At 38.3% G+C, this 20,932-nt stretch overlaps 1 long non-coding RNA gene across 1 annotated transcript in view; it reads right to left on the bottom strand.

Moving 5' to 3' along the window:
• LOC121160243 overlaps positions 1-20,932 on the bottom strand; it is a 39,385-nt gene that overhangs the window by 15,436 nt on the left and 3,017 nt on the right. Inside the window, exons 2-5 of the long non-coding RNA XR_005884523.1 lie at positions 15,771-15,895; positions 10,746-10,883; positions 7,087-7,164; positions 4,566-4,645 (exon numbers count right to left, since the gene is read on the bottom strand). This is a non-coding gene — a long non-coding RNA (uncharacterized LOC121160243). The remainder of the gene's footprint in view (positions 1-4,565; positions 4,646-7,086; positions 7,165-10,745; positions 10,884-15,770; positions 15,896-20,932) is intronic.

The following is a 20,932-nucleotide window of genomic DNA, read 5'->3' as shown; positions in this document are numbered from 1 at the left end:
CTGAAAGCATGTATGCCTATTAGACTTGGCAGGAGTTTCTCAACCTTGGTATTAAGTAGAATATCTGTTTAAAATGAACCAAGCATCATGCTATATCAAGTCTGTTACTTCAGGCTGGGATAAAGCAGCATGCTAACCTCCTGTACATGACGCGGACAGAAGACAATAAATTGTTTCGGCTTTTTTTTAACCTTGCTTGTGAGCTAAAACGTTCACAAGATATGGATGACATTGAAAAATACTGCAAGTTTATTTTGATAGGCACTCACTATAAAATATTTAAATACACAAAAAGGAGGGAGATGGGTTAAAATTCTGCAAACTGAAGAGATTGTGCATCGATTAGAAAACACCAGAAGGGAGAGTTTTCTTCAACAGAAAGGCAGGAACAAATGGGTGTACTTTATAAAAACGGAGTGGATGTCTACTGGGGGCAGGAGAGTCCCAACACATCGCACCCAGATGGCATCCATCCCAGCAAATCACACCCCATGTGTGCAGGACACTGAAAGGAAACGATGTACTTAAATACAAAGAGTGTGATCAAACCCAACAAATGAGCAGAATGAAAGGCAAGAGAGAATCCTGGTGGAGTTCAAGGGCCATGGTGCAAGATAGCAATGCAAAGAACATGTCCACCCCCTAACAGCAACAAGGAATCCTGAAAGGTCAGATTCTTACCAGAACTCAGTAAAGACCTGAGCAGTTCGTAACTGACAACAAAAAAAAAGTGATAAGTATTCTTGCAAAAATACAAAAATTCATGTACAGTGTAGAAACCATGGTGCTAAATTTCATTCAAATGTTTGCTTATAAACCAATACATTGCTGTAACATGAAAGAAATAAAGTACGAAAATCGCAGTTTAAATGTAAATGGATGTGAACTACGTTATTTTGCCTATCCATTTAGTACTTTTTTCTTTAAACTAGTTTTTTAATTTCTTCGAACTTTTTTTTTTTCTAACAAGGTTTTCACACCTATCTGGAAGCCAAGAGGAATTTATGCAGCATTTTGATAAAGGAATGATGTCTGAAATATATTAATCTTGCATTTATCTCAAAGAGAAATCAACATAAAAAATCAGAAATAATATGAAATACAGCTAAGTCAGTGAAACTCATAGAAAAAAGGAAGCAATGTAGGAAAATAATAGTATAGAAGAACATTTATTTAAAAACTGTGTCGAACAACAAAATTAAATGTATGAGCTTACTTTAGTCCTTATTTCTCCAAAATATTATGCAAAATAATTCTTTCACAATATATGAAAAATGAAAATCAATGCATGAGTTTCAAAACCTTTTGGTAGCAAAATAAACTCATGCTTTAAAATAGTTGGTGATGTACTTATTTATTTGAAGGTAGACATACATTTGCACCCACATCCATTCATGCTTCAAAAGTTCATGGCAGCCAGGGCTAGACCTGACTGGACCTTAACCCAGGTGTCCCAGCCACCCTAGCCATCACCTGCTGCCCGCAAGTTCTGCATTAACAGGCAATTGTAGTCAAGATCTTGGAATAAAGATCTGGGTGACGACAGACAGTAAAATGTGAAATAAACCATAGACCCCAGTCCTATATCTGAGATGTTGAGTTTTATTCCAGTAAAACTGGGGTCTTTTTAAACCACTAAGCCAATTGCATACCCCTAAACTCACACTTTAAATTCCATTTTTCCATAGACCTTTCATGTTACTCTCATATATTAAATTGATTTTCAAATTATAGTGTATTCTAAGGCTAAGCATTTTTCTAATTAGCCAATAAAGAGTGAGAAGAAATAACTAATTCCCAAAATGAATTTATTCTTTCACATTTGGACAGGTAATCATTTTTTTGTTCTTTGAATACAATGAATGAACAAAAGAAAATCCAATTAATGTTTAAAAAACATAAAAGATCTATATACTGCCTTATGGTGTGAAAACACCGTAAAACTCCTAGAAGCAGAAAGGGACAAGGACCGAGGAGGCATGACTATGGTTGAGCCTTGCTCCTGATGGCCAGGGGATGTCAGTGTGTGGCAGCATCGTCACTATGAGACTGAGTGGGACGGCCTGGCATCTTGGTGGATTTGTGTAGCCACACATCACAGATAGAACACAATGGCTGCTCTCTTCTAAATTACTGTGTATAGTAACTGTCAAGCAATCATCTTTGCCAGATTCTGGGAACCTCTCCTTGACTTCACAAGCTTAACAAATGGTACAGCACCTACACAGAGCAGCATCTTTCCTTAGATGCTTGCTGACACTGAGCACAAAAACATCCCCTAAAAGTTGCTTCTAATAGGCACTTGTATGGTGACTCTTCTGCTTAGTCCTCAATATGTGGTGCCAGCATGCCACACGGGTGTGGTCTTGGTCCTGGCATCTCTACTTCCAACCCAGCTCTCTGAGTATGGTCTGGCTTTGGATGAATTCAGATCTGGACATTGCAACCAGTTGGGGAGTGAACTAGCAGGTGGAAGATCTCACTCTCTCCCTCTCTCTGTGAATCTGCATTTCAAGTGAAAAAAAAATAATGCATTCTTTAAAATGCCTCTAAAAGCTTGATTTTAAGAACACTTAACAACTTTTGTTGTCAAGGAATTTATAATCCTGGTAAAGCAGGGAGCACTTCCACGAAATAATGGTAATATGGTGTAAGACTTTTCTAACAAGGCACCACATGGCAGACTACAATCTGAGAAGGTATGAAGCAAACAGTTAAGAACACTTTGTAGAGGGGGTGCTTGTTCTTAAAAAAATCACCTTGATTTCAAGAGAGAAAAAAGGCTAAAGGATGAATTCCAAGGCAACCAAGAAAAAAAAATCATTGTTAGAGAAAAAGAAACGCTCAGTCAGTCCTAACAGAGAAATATGTTAATTAATCTAATGTAATCATCAACAGATGTGTACATGTGCCAGAGAATCAGATAGTGCTTTTAAAAACTTAGCAATCCTGTTTTCTCAAACACGGGTAAATAAATGAAGAAACAGAAGAGTGAGAGAGATACAGGGAAGTAAGGCCACGGGGGACTGGTGAGGTGGGTTAAGCCCTCACTGGGATACCTACATTCCATATCCGAGGGTTATCTCATGTGCCAGATACTCTGCTTCCAGTCCAGCTTTTTGTTAATGTGCCTGAGAGCCAAAGAAGACGACCCACGTGCTTGGGTTGCTACCACCCATGTGGGAGATCCCAGTGCAGTAGTGTGGCCCAGCTGCCTGTTGCAGGCATTGGAGGGGTGGACCAATAGATAGTCGCTCTCTCTCTCATTCTGTGTGTGTGTGGACATGCATTTGATATATACATCAAACGTTTAAAATTAATTTTCATATTAATTAACTACTTATAATGCAAAATAAGCACATTAATACTTCAGTCATTTCTCCTCAACTTTCTTGCCTTGTTTTACTTCATTTAAATTGTCTTTCTATTTTGCTGAATTTTAAACCACAAAAGACATATCATGCTTTCTCTTAAGTTATCAATAGAATTCTAAAATCAATATACTAAATTTAAGATAATTCTTTTGACCTTGAGGTCATGTGGTTTATTTCAGGCACTCTGTGCGTGAAACAAGCTTCCGGGCACCTTGAGGATTGCTCTTGGCATCCACACAGCCTATCTTTCAATTCCTGAAAACAGACTCACTTTGCTGAAGAGAATAACCCAACATGCTAATTAATACCGGTACCAATATACAGTCTTCTAAAGTGCAAGTAGAAATGGCACTTCCAGTAATGATGATGCAGCACCTTAGGCAACAACTTCCCCAGTCAATAAAACCAAGAGAAGTACAAAGGAATGTTATATAACAGCTGCCCAAAGCATTGGCAATCGACCAAGACAGTCACAACTTGAGTATCCAAAACAGAGATGACAGAGGCCAAAAAACAATGGGGTAATAGCTAAAACTGATGGAAAATTTCCAAGGACTACCAAGAAAATAAAATTAAGAACTTTTCCAAAAACAAAGGACAAAATTTCACATCAGCAAACAAACACAAAAAGATGAATAACTTGACTGAATTGACATGGAATTAACAAGATTTTTGAATATATGTGCTTCCAAAGGCGTCAATTGTCCTAGAATCGACAAGTTCTGAGTACATGTGCTTCCCAACACATCAAAGGGACAGCAACACTGACTGTGGGAGGAACCAAAAAGCATGACTCAAAATTTATAAAGCATTACCATTGTTTAGAGGAAGCTGTGTCATCCACTGTAAAATCTTCAAATATTTAAAAATTATCCTGACAGCTCCATTATGATTCAGGTTCCTGCTAATGCACCTGGGAAAAGCAGGGGAAGGTGACCCAAGTGCCTGGCATTGCTGGTACTCATGAGAGACCAGGATGGATTTCCTTATTTCCAACGCCATTGCAGTCACATGAATGAATGAACAGCCTGAAGATTGCTGTGTGTGTGTGCGTGTGTGTACATTCGCAAATGTGTCTCACTCTATGTGTCAAATAAATTACAATAAAAATAGTTTTAAAACCTAAAATATGTTTCATAAAAATCTTTGGTTCAAAGGAGAAACCTCAATGGAAATCAAAAAAACACTTACGTGAATTACAATGAAAATAGGTGGAAACCTGGAGAAATGGTGCAGATGAGAAGTCATGCTTACAGATGTGTTCAACACACCTGCCAAAAGAAGAGAGGTGGAAATCATCAGACGCCCAAGGATTCAGAAAGCTCGGAAGGTGTAGACCACATTCAACTGGACCATCTCTAAATCTCTTTACTACCAATGCTAATTGTCTCTCAACCTAATCACTTCATTGTTAAGGCAAAACTACCTTTAGTTACCACCGTCCACCACCCTTAGCTTTGAAAAAAAAGTTATTAGAAAAAGGTTTGTGTTTTCTCCACTGCTGTTTTTGTCTCCAAGTTGCTGCTTGAGCCGCAACGTTCTGCTCACTTTTTGTGTTTTCTTTACTTACTCTGTACTTGCCTCTCCCTGGGGTTCTTGGACTGAATAGCTTTCTCTTCCTCTGCACATGGTCAATGTCAACATGTATGCTGCCACCTAACAGTATCATCCTCTGCTTCCTTGCTTGCCTCTCTGTTGTTTTTCTAGATCCTCTGATGCTTGTCTCTCCTTAATGGCTGACCACCTTCTCCCACCCCGAAGATTTCTCGGGACTTTGTTCTTGCTTTGGTGCCCGTTTGACACTTAGAAGCTTCAGGTGCTCAACAACTGCAGTAGATACTGAGGTTTCTCAAATGTGTATGTGCAATGCAGGCTTCTTTCCTGAGCTCTAGGCTAAATTTTATAAACTAAAATTCTTCTTGGCTTCTTCTCAGAGGAAATGACAAACATTTCTGCTACAATGTCTCTTCCAGGTGGTGGGTTGTAACACAGAGGGTTGAGCCATTACTTGGAATGCCTACTTCACCATGTATTGAATTGAAGCGTTTGGGATCCATTCCTGCCCTAGCTTCTGCTTCAGCTTCTTGCTAATGGTGAGCCTGGGAGGAAGCAGTTGAAAGCACCTGTGTCCCTGTCACCCATAAGGGGACAGGAATTGAGTTCCTAATTCCTGGCTTCAGCCTGATACAACACTGGCTGTTATGAGCACCTGACCAGCAAACCAGCAGAAGGAATCTCTCTCTCTCTCTCTTTCGCTCTCCTTCTACCTTTCAAATGAATACATCTTGAAAAATTTAAATGAATAAACAGAAACAACAATCCTGTCTCCCACACATGTTGGATGCCTTATATGCGGATAAAATGCAAGAGGCACAATACTTCACACCGTGGACTAGCACAAACTTGATATTACAGTGAAACAAATTTGTTAAAGAAAACTGCAATAAATTAACACCCCAAGAAAATTGATGAGAGCTTGGGGACTTGGGGGCCGGCACATATTGGGGTTGGTGGTGTGAGGCAGAGGGAGGATAAATCTTTTGACAAATCCTCATATGTTCCCTAGCGGTTCCCGACCATCCATTGACATGAGTACCAAGTACAGCATCACTTTAAGCTTCACAAACAGAAGTCTTCACGCCACTGCGTCTTGAGCAAAGACTGCGCTGCGTAAACGCTGTCAGCGCGGCTTTGTGATGTCACGTGTTGTTAGTTTTCTTACATCTATTTGACCTATCTGTTCCTGGTAGTTCTTATTTGAAAATCAACAGAAAATTTTGCACCATCTAATTTTTGTAAAATCTGATATGAAGTGATTGACTTGTTTATCAACTTATTCATTCAGCTCATTTTGAAGGTCTGTTACGTGCTAGAACAGAAATAAAAGCTCCTCTTCACAGAGTTAATTTTCCCAGAAACAAACTAGAGCAAGTAAAGAATGTATGACCATGTACAAGAAGGAAATAATCTATATAACATACATATACTTACCTGGAATAAAAGGATTGGAATGTAAGAACTCTATTGAGATTAAATAACCCCAGAGTGTCTTCTTTTTTATTTAAAGATGTATTTATTTTTATTGCAAAGTCAGGTATACAGAGAGGAAGAGATATAGAGAGGAAGATCTTCCATCCACCAGAGCTAAGCTGATCTGAAGAGAGGAACCTCTTTCAGGTCTCCCACATAGGTACAGAGTTCCAAAACTTTGGGTTGTCTTCTGTTTTCCCAGGCCACAAGCAGGAAGCTGGATGGGAAGCAGGACCACCGGGATTAGAACCAGTGCCCATTAGGGATCCTGGTGCATGCAAAGCAAGGACTTTAGCCACCAGGCTACCACACCAGGCCCCAAAATGCCTTCTTAATTAAAAAGACACAGTTTTATAATGTTCAAAATTCAAACATAAATATACTGGAAATATTTTGTATTCTTGATAATGTCCTGTGTTTCTCATCTCTACCACAAATTTCACCTTTATTCTGAAAAATGTGACTAAAATTTCAGAAGTTAAAAGCAAGAGAAAGTTTGAATGGCTGTGAAACAAGGTCTTAGAATATAATCATGATTTCAACAGTAATTATACTGTGTATTTTGAGAAGCTATAATCAAGAATTGAAAGTCGTTTTTTGTCTAAGTTTCAAAATCCTGAAGCAACAATTTTATACAATGAATGCATCTTTGTAACAAACTCTGAGACAGAAAACAACTTACTTATAGTTCCTTATGTGAAAACGAATCCCAACAGAAAATGGTGCCAATCTTCTCTTTCCTGGGCTCCTTATCTTGATGCTTTTTGCAGGTCATGACAGGTTAAGAGAGCAAGCAGAGGAAGGAGCAACGGCAAATGCAATCAGCATCAATAAATTTTAAGGCCATTTTGAGAAATAAAATATGGCTACTTTGATACAACAGATTTTATAGTACAAGAACAAAAAGTAATTATGAGCCCAGCTATTTTTCCAAAAACTTATTTCATGGATATTTAAAAAATTATAAATCAAGTATCTATTGCTACTTATCCATAAGCTTTATTAACATAATACCTATGCTATTACTAGTTAGCGTCACCTTCATGTTAATGCATTTTTAAAAGAATATCATTTATCTTTCTTTCATCTAATGGAAATCATATCTTGAGCACCTGCTATGGAATCGTTATAAATAATACATTATTTATTCATACTTAGGCACTACCTAATTCTGTTGACATAAATGCAAAAGAAATCATCTTGGGAAATTCAGTCCATATTGGTTAATTGCATTTTGTTTAATCAAAGTGCAAAAAAAATCATCTTGTTTTAAGTATTCAGTAAAACAAAAAGGGAGTGTTTTGGCCCTACTCCCTCCCTGGCTGCAACTTCTGGAATATTACCGAGAAGAAGATCTTTTATACAATATATTTCCTAAAAATGAATAACTAAGATGTTAGAAATTCTGGTTATATTTTATGATAAACTTGCATGCTTATTTGGCTATGTATGTTTCTACTCTTTCCTAACAGAATTAAAAATATTCCTTGAGATCACTTGGGCTTCCTGCTATTGAGTGTTCTTCCTTTTTCCAAATGGGGAAAGTTTTCAGCTATTATTTCATTGAACAGATTTTTCCAAGTCACTCTCCTTTTCCATCACTTTGAGAACTCTCAACATTGTGTCTTTATTTACCTGCTGTAAAACATGTCTACACTACTACTCATGGGAGCTTTGTTAAAGATAAAAGCTCAGAGAACCAGCTGTTTAACAAATGACCCAACTTTCCTTTTCTCCACTTATTACTCTGTGGTCATCAAAGTCAGAATCACGAAAGGTAAACTCAGTGTCGCTTTGCTCTCAATTAACCTGCTAACGTCTATATTGGATAAAACAGATGATATACCTAGAACAGCCACTAATTTTTATGTCCTACTTTGTAGTCCACATATCAATTTTTAATTTCTATGATATTTCTGCATTATCACCAGCTGTAGTTAATCCTGTATTGCAGGGAATAAATAGAGAAAATCACAAACACAAACAGAAAGTATTTCAATCAGATCTTACTCTCGGTCATATTCCAGAAGTTGCTTTTTTTCAGTAATACAATTTCTAGAACTATGGACGTCATTAAAGAAATATCTAATTTATTTACTTTAACTGCCATTTAATAATCTATTGCTTGAATGTAATACAATTATTTTTAATTCCACTCACTGATTGGCATGGGGATTGCAAATACAAAGAATGCTGAAATGAGCAGTTTTTTTTTTATAAATTATTTGCTTTTGTTTAGTTTTTGAAAGGTAGATTTTACAGAGAGAGAAAGAGAGACTGAAAGAGAGGTTCTTCATTGGCTGGTTCACTTCCCCAAATAATCACAATGGCCAGAACTGAGCTGGCCAGGAGCCAGGAGCTTCTTTTGGGTCTCCCACAAGGGCAGGACCCAAAGACTTGAGCTGTCCTCTGCTGCGTTCCCAGATGATAAACAGGGAGCCAAAACAGAAGTGAAGCAAGCAAGGCAGAAACCCATGCCCATATGGATTGCCCACTGCACAGGAAGAGCAGTAGCCTGGGATTGCACCATGCCAGCCAGCCCTGACATGAACAGCTTTTACACTTGTTAAGCACATCGGGAGAACAGCCTTGCCCGATGTAACTTTCTGAAATGGAAACGGTTAGTGCTGTGTAGTGAGAGTATCCATGTAGAAGCCCAGCACCTTGCGGTCCCTGGCCGTGGGATCTGAAGTAGAAATAAGAAGCTGGGAAAGGTCCCTTTTAGTGTCTTGCTTACGTTTCCATGAACATGTGAGAATGCTCTTTAGACCCTTCAGGTGAGGATATTTATAGTATATTTCTCAGAAATGCTGAGGAAGTGTGGGAATTCAGTATATTATTAAACAAAAATTTATAGGTCTGTAAATAAGAAATACATGAGCAGAAACACATATAATGATCTCTTGCTTGATACATATTTCATTGTATTTAATCTACTTAATACCACAATCTTGCTGGGGCAGCTTTTTGGACTCTTTTTAAACTCATAAAAAAAACAGTCAAACTGACACATCCTCAAACCAAATTACATAAGGAAAAATGTGCTTCCACACACTTACACCAAGAAAGGTGTTTTAAAGTAGTAACCGCAACTACTGCATGTTACATCATTAGAAACTGCAGTACTCGGAAACCTCTTTTCCCTTCATGAGATCCGGGGAGGATTGAGCCATGGGGATTTCAAGGTAGAGGCATTGAGGATCACTGCCACTGATATTCAGAATCATTACTGAAAGAGGGGGTAGCAAGTAAGGAGAGATAAGAGATAGGTCTGTTCAACCAGAGATGAGATCAAGTTCTTTTCAATAAATCTAGGGAGACAACACTGCCTGAAATAAACGACCCCCCAGTGATGGCATGGGTTATGGTCAGAGCTCCTTGAGGCTGCTGGAGTCACAGTGGGGGCTGCCGAAGCATTAGTGGAGAGAAGCTCTGAAAACAAGGTAGGCAAAATATTTTCTGTTGAGAAGATTTAGGATCTTCCCTGATTCTGGGAAAACTGGGATCTGGAGGAAAAGACAAGAAGACAGCGGGTGAAGGTTCTGCAGAGAGTCAGCATTCAGGTGAAGTCCCAGAGACATTTTAAACCTACTGACATATACATTTCTATTATTTTAATTGTACATATGTGGATGGCAACTCTTCCACAGAATTTCTAGCTGCCAGGGTAATTTTCAGAGATTGATTCTCCTTGTTCAGTGTGAAAACTTAATTTACTTTAGCACAGGTGTAGCTACAACAATAATTATGAACCTTCCTTGCTCCCGCTGCCTTGTTCCCATCCACCATATCGTGACTAGCTTCAGTCCTTTACACGATGTTTTCTCATTGATATCTCAGTTCCTAAATACAAATTATTGTATTTTGGCGCTGTTCAAAAACTGTCAAAAATCGGGCCCGGCGCGATGGCACAGAGGTTAAGGTCCTCGCCTTGCACGCCCGGGATCCCATATGGGCGCCGGTTCTATCCCGGCAGCCCCGCTTCCCTTCCAGCTCCCTGCCTGTGGCCCGGGAAAGCAGTTGAGGATGGCCCAAAGCTTTGGGACCCTGCACCTGTGTGGGAGACCCGGAAGAGGCTCCTGGCTTCGGATCGGCGGCCCGTTGCGCTCACTTGGGGAGTGAATCATCGGACGGAAGATCTTCCTCTCTGTCTCTCCTCTCTGTATATCCGCCTTTCCAATAAAAAAAAAATAATAATAAAAATAATAAAAATTTTTTAAAAAGCTGTCAAAAATCAAAAAAGTGAGCAAAAATGAAGAAAGGAAGGTAGGCAGGAAGGAAGGAAATGAGGAAGGAAGGGAGAGAGGGAAGAAGGAAGGAAATATGAACGACTATTCTAACCTTACTGAGGAATCTTGCAAGTTGCCGGGAAAGAACCTTTGCACTCACCGTTCTCCGACTCAGACGCCTGCTCATCATCACAAGTACCCACAGCCTTGCAGCACCAGGTCTCCGAGCAGCACAGTGAGGGCCAATTGCCTGTTTAAGAGACAGAAGGTTCGTTTAATTGCAATCATTGAAGGATGAAGTAGAAGGAGAAACCCCAGGTTCTATATGTTAGCTAGGATGACCAAGGCAAGTACTTGATGCAAATCTGAAATCATGCTGTCTCTAACCACCACACCCATTCCTTCTTTTCTGGGCAACTCTTGTTCCCAACTTCCATTGTATTCTTCCTGATATACTCTCCTGTGAATATTTTAAACACGGGAAATCATTGTATCACATACAGCATTCTGGGTCATTCGTTGACTTTAACTTGATCAATATGCTTGTATTTTCATCTCAGGACTTACGTGTAGCTTTGCACACTTTTTAGTTGCTCTAAAATTCTACTTTCTTTACGGCCATGTCAACATATACCCAAGTAAAGACAGAGTCTTAAAGAGTGGGAGAGAATATATTTTCAATCAATAATCAGCAAATATGTGTTTTCTAAACATGTTCATGAAAATGAACCTTATGAAAAGTTACGCATAGAATTTCAAACCGTTTGACACCAAAATAAACCTAGATCTTAATCCCTTCTAAAGACTTTCTTTCACACACACAGTTCTCTATGCCGCTGTAACTAACAAGGCAGTATTTCACGTGTATCCTTAATCTTTACTGAGGCCTGAAATAATTCACAATAGCACTTAAGTAGATAAAGTACTGGAATACATACTGCCTTGCGTTTATTCAAAGGAGTGCAATGTTTTGTCTGCCAAGAATTTGACATTTTTGCTTAAGGATAAGATAAGAAAACATTTAAGTAAGCATAGAAAGAAAACAGACTCAGCTAAGTAATAGGAAAAAAAAATCAGAAAAGAAAAAAACAAGACCACACAAATTAACTGCAGCCATTTAGGGAGAGTGCAGATGAATATAGACTGAGCATGTGGAGAATAACGGTTATATGTACCACACACACACACACACACACACACACACACACACACACGATGGGAAGCTTATACTCCATGACTGCTCACAGCCAAAATAATGGCTGATGAAAGTTACCAGGTGGGAAAAATATTTGAGCAGATGATACATTCTTTTGTGTTTCCTCTAATGCTGAAGAACAGTTAAATCAACAACTCAGCCTTAAAAGCTGTCGAGAAATGTAAAGCCGAGTTGGTACAATTTAGCAAATGTCATCCATCCACAAAGCCCACACCAAGCCAATTCCCAACAGCCAACAGTTTCCCCTTTATTTTCTCTATAATATTTAGCTCTTTGCCTTAATTACACTTGATATTTGTAAAGAGAAAGCTGGCGTGGTAATAATTGGATAGCTTTTTTATCTACGTTGGCAGAAATGGGATTTTCTTTTATATTTGAAGAGCAAAACAAAAGCATAACTTCCTTTTCTCACCAACTTGATGCCAAAACTATCCTCTGACTCACACAGCTTCCTGAGATTGTGTTCTTGTGAAAGTTTGGAAGTGCTGTCTGCAGGCTGCTGTCAGCCCCCAGGCCCGCCACGGCCAGCTCGGGAAACCCGGGCCTGTCCACTCTCCATGGCTATTTCTCTCCCTTTCATCTTCTTATCCCTTATCCCAAGACCCCCTCATGCTTACCTTTCACCCCTTCTTTCCATGCTTTCTCATTCATTTTCCAGCATACAACTCTCCCTCTCTCATAGAGAAAGCAAAGTAATGACAACCTTTTAAAACAAGAGATGCGAGAGAAATTTAGTAACCTCAATTTAGAAACAAGATTCTCTTCCTAGCCTCAGTTTTGGTGTATGTGTTTAAAAAGACTCATCTACTAAGAGCCAAAATCTCAACACACCAAATTCAGCTTTGACAAAAAAAAAATAATAATAATTCCAAATAGGAAAATATTTTTCAGTGTCGAGTTAAATATGTTAATATCTAGAAAGCATTTTAACATTGAGGGATAATGTTTTATGTATTATTAAATCAAATGAAATGTATTCTTAAACTTTTAATTATATTAAGGCATCAAAATTGCATTATTGAACTTTAGGACAGTTTAATATAAATTAATGCCACTTTGAGTGGATTAGACCAAATTCAAATGTGGATCTATGAAAGTTTATTAAAGAGCAGGTTTCCTAAGTTCTCATCCTCTTATGCTATCCCCTATATTTCCTGGATGCCAAAAAAAACATTTTTTTCAAATTTTAAAATTCATTTTGCAAGCAGAGTAGATAACCCCAAAAGCATAAGACTGTACCAAAAATTCCATTTATATACTCAAAATACCTGTTTTCAGTCACTACCTAGGTGTAAATCTTCAAAATTTTAGCTGACGGGTTTCACTATGTAATAAAACATGTCAAATTCAAACTGACAAATGGATTTCATTTTTTGGAGGATTTTCCTCACACCTTTTTCCATTATAATTGCAAGTACCACTCAGCCATATGATCTTCTGCAAAACTTAAGGTAAAAACGTGAAAGATGATGCATGTCTCGGCATCTTAGCACTTGCAGGGAGGGCCCGGGAAGCTCTTGCTAAGTGGAGAAGACAGAACTTTGAAGCACTTGGAAGGCTGCCAGCTGGCCCCAGCCTCCTTTCCAAGGTGCGTGCAACCCCTGCCTTGGACAACCTGGACCAGGCACCCGCCGCTCATCTCCTGCTGCATCTCTGAACTTCTTCAGCTCCTCGGTTTGTGAAATCAGATGAGCACATTGTCCAGCCTCATGGATTCTCAGAGCGTGGCCTGCGCCTAGCTGTGTCTGCCATCGAGCAGCGACTCGGCAGCGCCCTCCGCTTTTTAATGCAATGCTGGAGAGATGTAACGAGTAGTCATTCCATTAAGTGTGCATATGCACTATTCATTTCATCCAGCTGGAAATTATGGCATGATGTATTATGTTCAAGTCGCAACTCCCACTGAAAATAAATACTGATAGGACAAGAAGGGTATCGCACTTTGATTGTGGGGTGTTGACTCAACTTTGGGAAAGTGTGCTATTAACACATAGTTCATGGAAGTGTGTGTTTGTGAAATTAATCTATCTCATGACCACAATCACGAACATGAGCATGAGGCAAAAAGAATTGGCACTATTGTGCCTGGGTGCAATAGAACTTTTCAGTTTTGTGGGATATTTTTGAAAGATAAAATAGACTCATGTTTGCATTTGCACATAAACTTCTAATTATTCAACTCTTAACCAAATAATAGATATTTATGATTTTGATTTTTCATATAATTGCTTCAACGTTTTACTGAAACTGATATTTATTTATGATCAAATGTCATATAACAAAAGGCCAGCGTTGCTGTTATGAAAAATGGACCGCGAGTGCCCCCTTCTGGTCTGAGAAGAGATGTCCTTCCTGAGGACTTGAAAAAGACCCTGCGCTAATCCCCTAAGCAGCTGTTTTAAGTCAGATTTACACCAATTCTTTCCTGATTAAATAATAAAATCTCTCCTTTTTCTCCTAAACTGTTGGATATCCTGATGATTTAATATTGTAGTTTGCCATTCTAGGTAACGTGACAAAGTCAGGGAATCTTACTCATCCTTAAATAAAATCCAACGCTTTTTTTTTTTTTTCAAATGAAGCTTTAAAATAATCCAGGAAATCATCACTTTACAAACAGTTGAAATTTTATCATCATAGGTTTTACATTCAACTGTGTAAAAGCTCATAAACTTGAATCCATACCTGCCTTAATCACGTTAAATGTCATGTTGCCTCACTTTCCACCAAACCCAGGCTGATACTCAGACACACTCATTCATTACACTCCTTCCTGACATAGCATAAAGGGCAGAAGGCAGCATGATAGATTAAAAAGATATTAGGGTATGATATTAATTACAGCATCAGCACCTTTTTCCAGTTCAGGCTGAATATAAATGTCTATTTTCATTTTTACATCCAGAATATACTTTGAAAGAGAATGGATGTATTGCACAGTACATAGAGATTTCAGCCAGATATCCCAATTTCAAGAAAGCAGCAAGCATGTGCCTCCTAGAATGTTTAGAATTTATCTTTAACCCAATTTGGCATTTTTTTAAATTATTGCAAGACTGTACAATTGAGACATATTATGCAAAGCATAATGCAATCTGATACAATGAGACAGAAATACACGCTATAAAAATCCTTGCGCATAAAACGAAAGCTTCTAGTAATATCATCTTTTATTGCCAAAGAATTTTAGGAAAGCATAACAAAGCAAGTGAAATCTGAAAATGAATAACATTTCATTCTTAAATTACAGTTTTCCTTTGCATTGGGCATCTTCCAAGAAACTTACTAAACCTTGCATTAGTAAAATTGCCTACAAATCAACAACTTTTACTACCATCTAAATATGTCAAAGTAAAAATACGCAATGTTTGAACATACTTCTTCAAGATCCCTGCTTATCCCCAAGCTTGTTCTCAGAGAATTCTTCCTCTGGTGGGAGTGTGGTGCCGAACCCAGAGGCAGCTTTGCCAAACGCCCCTGTTGTCTGATTAGCCTCGATTCACACTTCACTCCTGAAGTACCCTTCCTCCGTACAACTCATATGTGTATCTCATTTCATTGTAATTTTAATTTCTGGAAAATGCCCCCCCTCCCTGTTTTTCCTGCTTTGCCCTTCACAGTCTTGCTTCTTAGCCCTATGCATTGAACATGACGACCAGCTATCCTGCGATGCGAAAAGACTGAATTCATCAGGAATAGCGGGCCTGGGGAGATGGCTGAGCGGTGCGGCAGCCCAGGCGAGTCCCGCTCCCTGACAGGGCGAGGGTGAGCAAGAGGGGATACACCCTGAGTGGGTGCGTTCCTGGTCACATTGCAGCCTCTCCTGGAGCTCACCCCCTTGGACCAGAAGGAACAGCAGGGCGAGGCCTGCAGACTTGGATCGTGATCCTGCTTTTCTGGGAAACTGCCAGCATCACTTACAGCATCCAAGATCCGTGGCATTCCAGATGTTTCTATTCCACTCTTCAGATTTTCAAACACATACAAGGGAATCTTTCTGTATACCGAAGAGTATATCAAACGAGAAGGCAGTTTAAACTACAATCCTGTTGGTAAGAACCAAGAGTTGATGGTCTATTATCACAGAAAAGCCACAGTGCATTCGATTTCCAGCTCGATTTGACTCTTGACCGCATATCGCTACAGCCCTGATTTTATACCACTGCCGATCATGGCAGGTGGGGCACCTTTGAAAACATGCTCCCTGCTGCTCACAAGTCCACAAGTCACTTTCCTCTGATGCCAGCCGCACATGGCACAGCTGCAGCGTGTGTTGACGCCACCGACTTGGAGTTGTCACCAGGTTGATTTGCTTTTACAAACACCCTCCTAAGGGGCCGGTAGTTAGACTTGGAGACTTATGAAGCATTACAGCCAGAGATGTCTAAGTGCAGGCTATACTGCAGACGGAAGAGAATCCTCATGTCTCAAGTAAACAGCACCGTGTATGGCAAATATCCTGCTTTTATCAACAAAAAGATGCTTAGAGACCAAATGTGAAATATGCAGAAGGAAAGAAAAACATGACTGTGAGGTCTGAAAAACTCAGACCCAAATTCTAATTTTTAATCCACATGTACCATTATCCCAATGTTTAAAATATTTGGAATAATAGTTCTTTCCCAATTATATGAGTAGTCATGGTGTTTATATACATCACAGTTCTCAATTTTGGCAATTTATTCTCCAATCTATATTTTAAATCCATACACCAAAATACGATCATCATAAAAATTCATCCCAATATAAAAAAATGGAAGGGCTTCGCACTTTCGAAATACAGCTGTGCCAATCATTAATGCTAGATTCCAACTACTAGATAGAGATTTTTTTCCTGTTGGTGGATCGTAGGAGTTCATGATAACTATAGGTATGATCAAGGCTTATTTCAATGCTTGGAAATGTCAAATGAGTAATTTTATTCTCCTTTATTTTTAAACTATTTGCAGAGACAACACAAAATTATATAATGTTACATTTATTCTAACCTACACTCTTCCTTCAAAAGGTTACTTGTCTAAACATTTCACTAACATTGTGCAATTTTAAACTGAGAGAAAGAACAAAGTTACAAGTATGACAATTTATCAGGAATAGATTAAGTGACAGCTGTAACTAGAATCAGAATTAGTAAATTATTTTAATAGTTCCAGGAAGAATATAATTTACAAAAGTACATTTGAATGATGTTAGGAAGATAGCAGGAAAAATTATTTGCGTAGGACAGGATGATTTCTCTGAGTTAAATTTCAGTAATAAACCTTCCATGTGAATCTCTTCAAGTATAGAGATAGATCTAAATTCATTTATGTCACTGATAGAACATAAAAATGAGTATTTTCAAAGCATTTGCTCAAGTTACATAATCCTGTTGCAAATTTATGGATTTTAAACCACCTTTTGATAAATTGCCCTTTTATCAAAAATCTTATGAAAATCATGTAAGCTCCCCAATTTGTGATATATGAAGTTGGCTCAATTTTGTCATAATCTAACTTCTAAAAATCTTAAGTAAACTTTCACTGTATCTCACTGATTGAATCCCTAAAAAATCTCTTTCCTCCAAAAAATTGTCTTAAACCCTACTCTTCAGAGAAATCTTGACCACTTAGAGGCATTCATTCAAATTTCTCAAAATACAATGAATGTATTAGCAATCACTACTTCTACTGTGAAATATCAACAACCCACTTGATCTCTGTGTGTGAGAGGAAGAGAGAGGGAAGAGACAGAGAGGAAGGGACAGAGAGAGAGGAAGGGACAGAGAGAGGAAGGGACAGAGAGAGGAAGGGACAGAGAGAGGAAGGGACAGAGAGAGGAAGGGACAGAGGGAGGAAGGGACAGAGAGAGGTAGACTTAAAGAGAGATCTGTGCTTTTGTGAGGCTTTTAACTCCTTCTACATATGTGTATCTGCTTGCTTGTCAAAGAAACCAGTTATGCCTTGTAGATTTAGGTGTACATTGACATATTAATATGATAAGGATGATGATGAATTGAAAATGAGTAATTTTATAAACATTTCTTCAAAAGAAAAATTTCAGCTTGGGGCTACCTCTGTCAATTCCTGATTTTCTCATGATGAAATGTATATTTTCAAATATTCCTCCTTTGGAAATGATGCTTGATAACTACTCATGGTCCTGTTTGTTGCAAATTTAATGTACTGCAAATGTGTTTTACAGTTAATCAAATATGCATGGCTCATAATAAAGAGTTATAACTGTCCAAGAGCCATCCAAACGGAAAGAAATTGCTATCCTTCCTTTCATAGTATCTTCTCTTTCAAAGGAAAGTAACTAACATTTACTTTCAGAGCTACGCAGTTAGTGTATTACTAAGACAAAAACAATTATTTTCTAGATAGAACCCAAGAGAATGAAAAGAAAACAAACCAAAAAAATTGAAGCTGAATAATAAGTAGGTGGGTAAATTGATTCAAGCTAAAAATGGAAACATAAAAGTCTTGATTTTGACTTATAAGAAAGAACATTTTTAATGTAGCTATAAACATATTTATGAAATATTTAATCTCCAGATCGTTTCATTGTTTTTGGCTTGCTAAAGAGAAAGAAAAAGAATTCTGTATCTTTGAACAAAAAAAAAAAAAAAAGAATTTGGTGCTAGCCAGCCGTTTTCTCATTCAGTACTGCAAGGGAGAGCAAACACCCATGAAAGCCATCTACTCAAAGAATTCAGATGACCACATGACACTTAGTGAATAACCATGTGAAAAAATTAACGAATAAAAGGAATATGGAAGATCAATCCATAAATCAAGGTACAGAGAGAGGAACTCATTTAAATCTGAAAATATATACAATTTTAAAATATTTGTGAACGGAAATCTTTACGTGAACAGTGAGGCAACAGCTCTATAGATCTAAGCATTCTACATATTAAAGCAGGTATTGCCAGATATTCATATTTTATCATCATCATAGTTTCTCTGGGAAAGAAAATTCATATGTTCCTTGTCTCAGCAATATCTTTTTGAATGGATTTGGAATAAACTCAGAAATGACATCACAAAACAATTAGCCAAGCTGATTAAGGACACTGATCCCCAGGATGCTGAGATTTTCACCTAGAACCCCGAGGAGAGGATGAGAGTTTTCAATGGCGGCTCATCTCCTTGAAGGCAGCCCTCTCGTGGAGGTTGGAACTTGTACAAGTCGGAAGCACGCAGTCGGTCGTGCCCAGCACTTGCAGGAATACGCATGTGCTTGTGAGTGGCCACTACGTGTGAAGTCCAAGGGGACTGTTCCATGTTAATGAGAAACCAAGGAATTCCTCCAGCAGCATCTGGCGAAAGTGTGAATTACATAATTTAAACGCGCCCAAGGCAGCTTTAACTTACACGCCTTGTTTCCAATGGTAGACCTTCTATCTTACACAGCACTTTAATCTCTATAATATTAAAAGGGGGGAGACGTGCTCCCTCGTGTTTCCAGGAGCAATTATGGATTGGCCGCAACCAATACCCCGTGTGTTCTGCTGATACCGTACAGACATCACAAGCTCCCCTCTCTGTTTTCAGAAAACTTGAAAAGGCATCCAGGTGCAATGCAATCTGACAATAAGCCCCTCAGGAGTCCCCGGCTGCAATCTGGAGGCAAAATGACCAATGCTCTCTCAGGCTGCACCCTCTGAATATGAAAGTCCACCTCGTCTTATCATATCCCAAGCCTTTTGCTTTTTCACACCAAGCTCTGTGAAGATGAAAAGGTATGAGTTCACCAAAAATTCCCAGAAGAGTGTCTAGTCTGCAATTTTACAAGCCTTACAAACAATAATAATAAAATCGTTCTTTGAATTAAAACAAAAACATTTGACAGCAATGAGAGCTACAGATTCTACATCGTTTAATGATGTCATTAATGAAACCTACATCAGACCTTCATTTTGGTAATTACACAATTTTAAAGTCAAATTATGGGATAAAGTAAGCAACTTCCTAACAGTAGCAATCTACACTTTCAGAGAAAAGTAGCTTTGTAATTAAGCATGTGAAATGGTTTGTCTTCCCCACTTACACTGCAAATCTTAATAGAAACGACTTTGACTTTCTTTAAAAGTACCTGCTTTTGATTAAATATTATAAAATTGAGAATCTGTACATTGATTGAAAATAGCAATATCTTGAATAGCAAATGTATGCTCGTATACATTTTATGCTGAGCTTACAGCAAATGAGGAAGTTGATCAAATGTCTACGAATTGGGGACACTCACTTGAAGGATTACTTTAAGGTTGGTTTCACAGAGCCGCAACATAGCATGCATACATGAAACAATACAGAAATTAGATGTTTGTTTCAGATAGCAAACACCTACAAACAAGTAGACAGCGAAGCAAGCTGTGTGGAAAACTTCAGTGAATCTGTATTCTCGCAGATAATAGGATAAATGACAGCATAAAATTACAGTTGTCTATTCCCGTTGCTAAGTTTGGAAATAGAGGTTAAGATGATCATAGATAATTACACTAAAAAGTTTTGAAACTAAACTTTGATGGCCCACATTGTGCTGAACATTTTAATGTCTGAATGTGGTTTTTGCCAGTGTTACCTACTTTGCATTCAGACAAGCCTTGAAGTATAGCAAGGATGGCTTGTAAAATGGACCTGTCCTTCACTGAAGAAAGGATGGATGGAGACAAGAATTGAGGCTCCTAATACTGACTGCAGCAGAAAACAATAAGTGGCTACTGCAAGGCAACATTGTCCCCACTGCAAACAGTCCTAAAGCCAGTCTTTACACTGACCATATCCTTAACACGAGAGAAAAAAGAAATCCGCTTCAAGAACTTAGAGTAGAATTAATATACGCATTGCAGAAATATTTTATTCTCCATAAAAACATCAGTTTGCACGAAATTGAGAAAAGGTGGGATTTTCTTAAGAGCTGTAACCAGCACTACATATTAAATAATGTAATTTATATAGAAAAATTGTATTGAGATATTTCATTCCCTCTCAAAAAAATAGATCTAGATAATTCTCATTTTTTGAACTAAACAGCACAATAGGTTCAATTGCCTTTGAAATATAAGAGGTTAGTTTCTAAAAAAAACAACAACCCAT

This window comes from Ochotona curzoniae, unplaced genomic scaffold (assembly GCF_017591425.1).
Source record: "Ochotona curzoniae isolate NIBS_2020 unplaced genomic scaffold, NIBS_Ocur_1.0 contig_4501, whole genome shotgun sequence".
NCBI classification, from domain to species: Eukaryota; Metazoa; Chordata; class Mammalia; order Lagomorpha; family Ochotonidae; genus Ochotona; species Ochotona curzoniae.
Note: the sequence above shows the minus strand (reverse complement) of the source record. Positions and strands in the feature narration are given on the sequence as shown.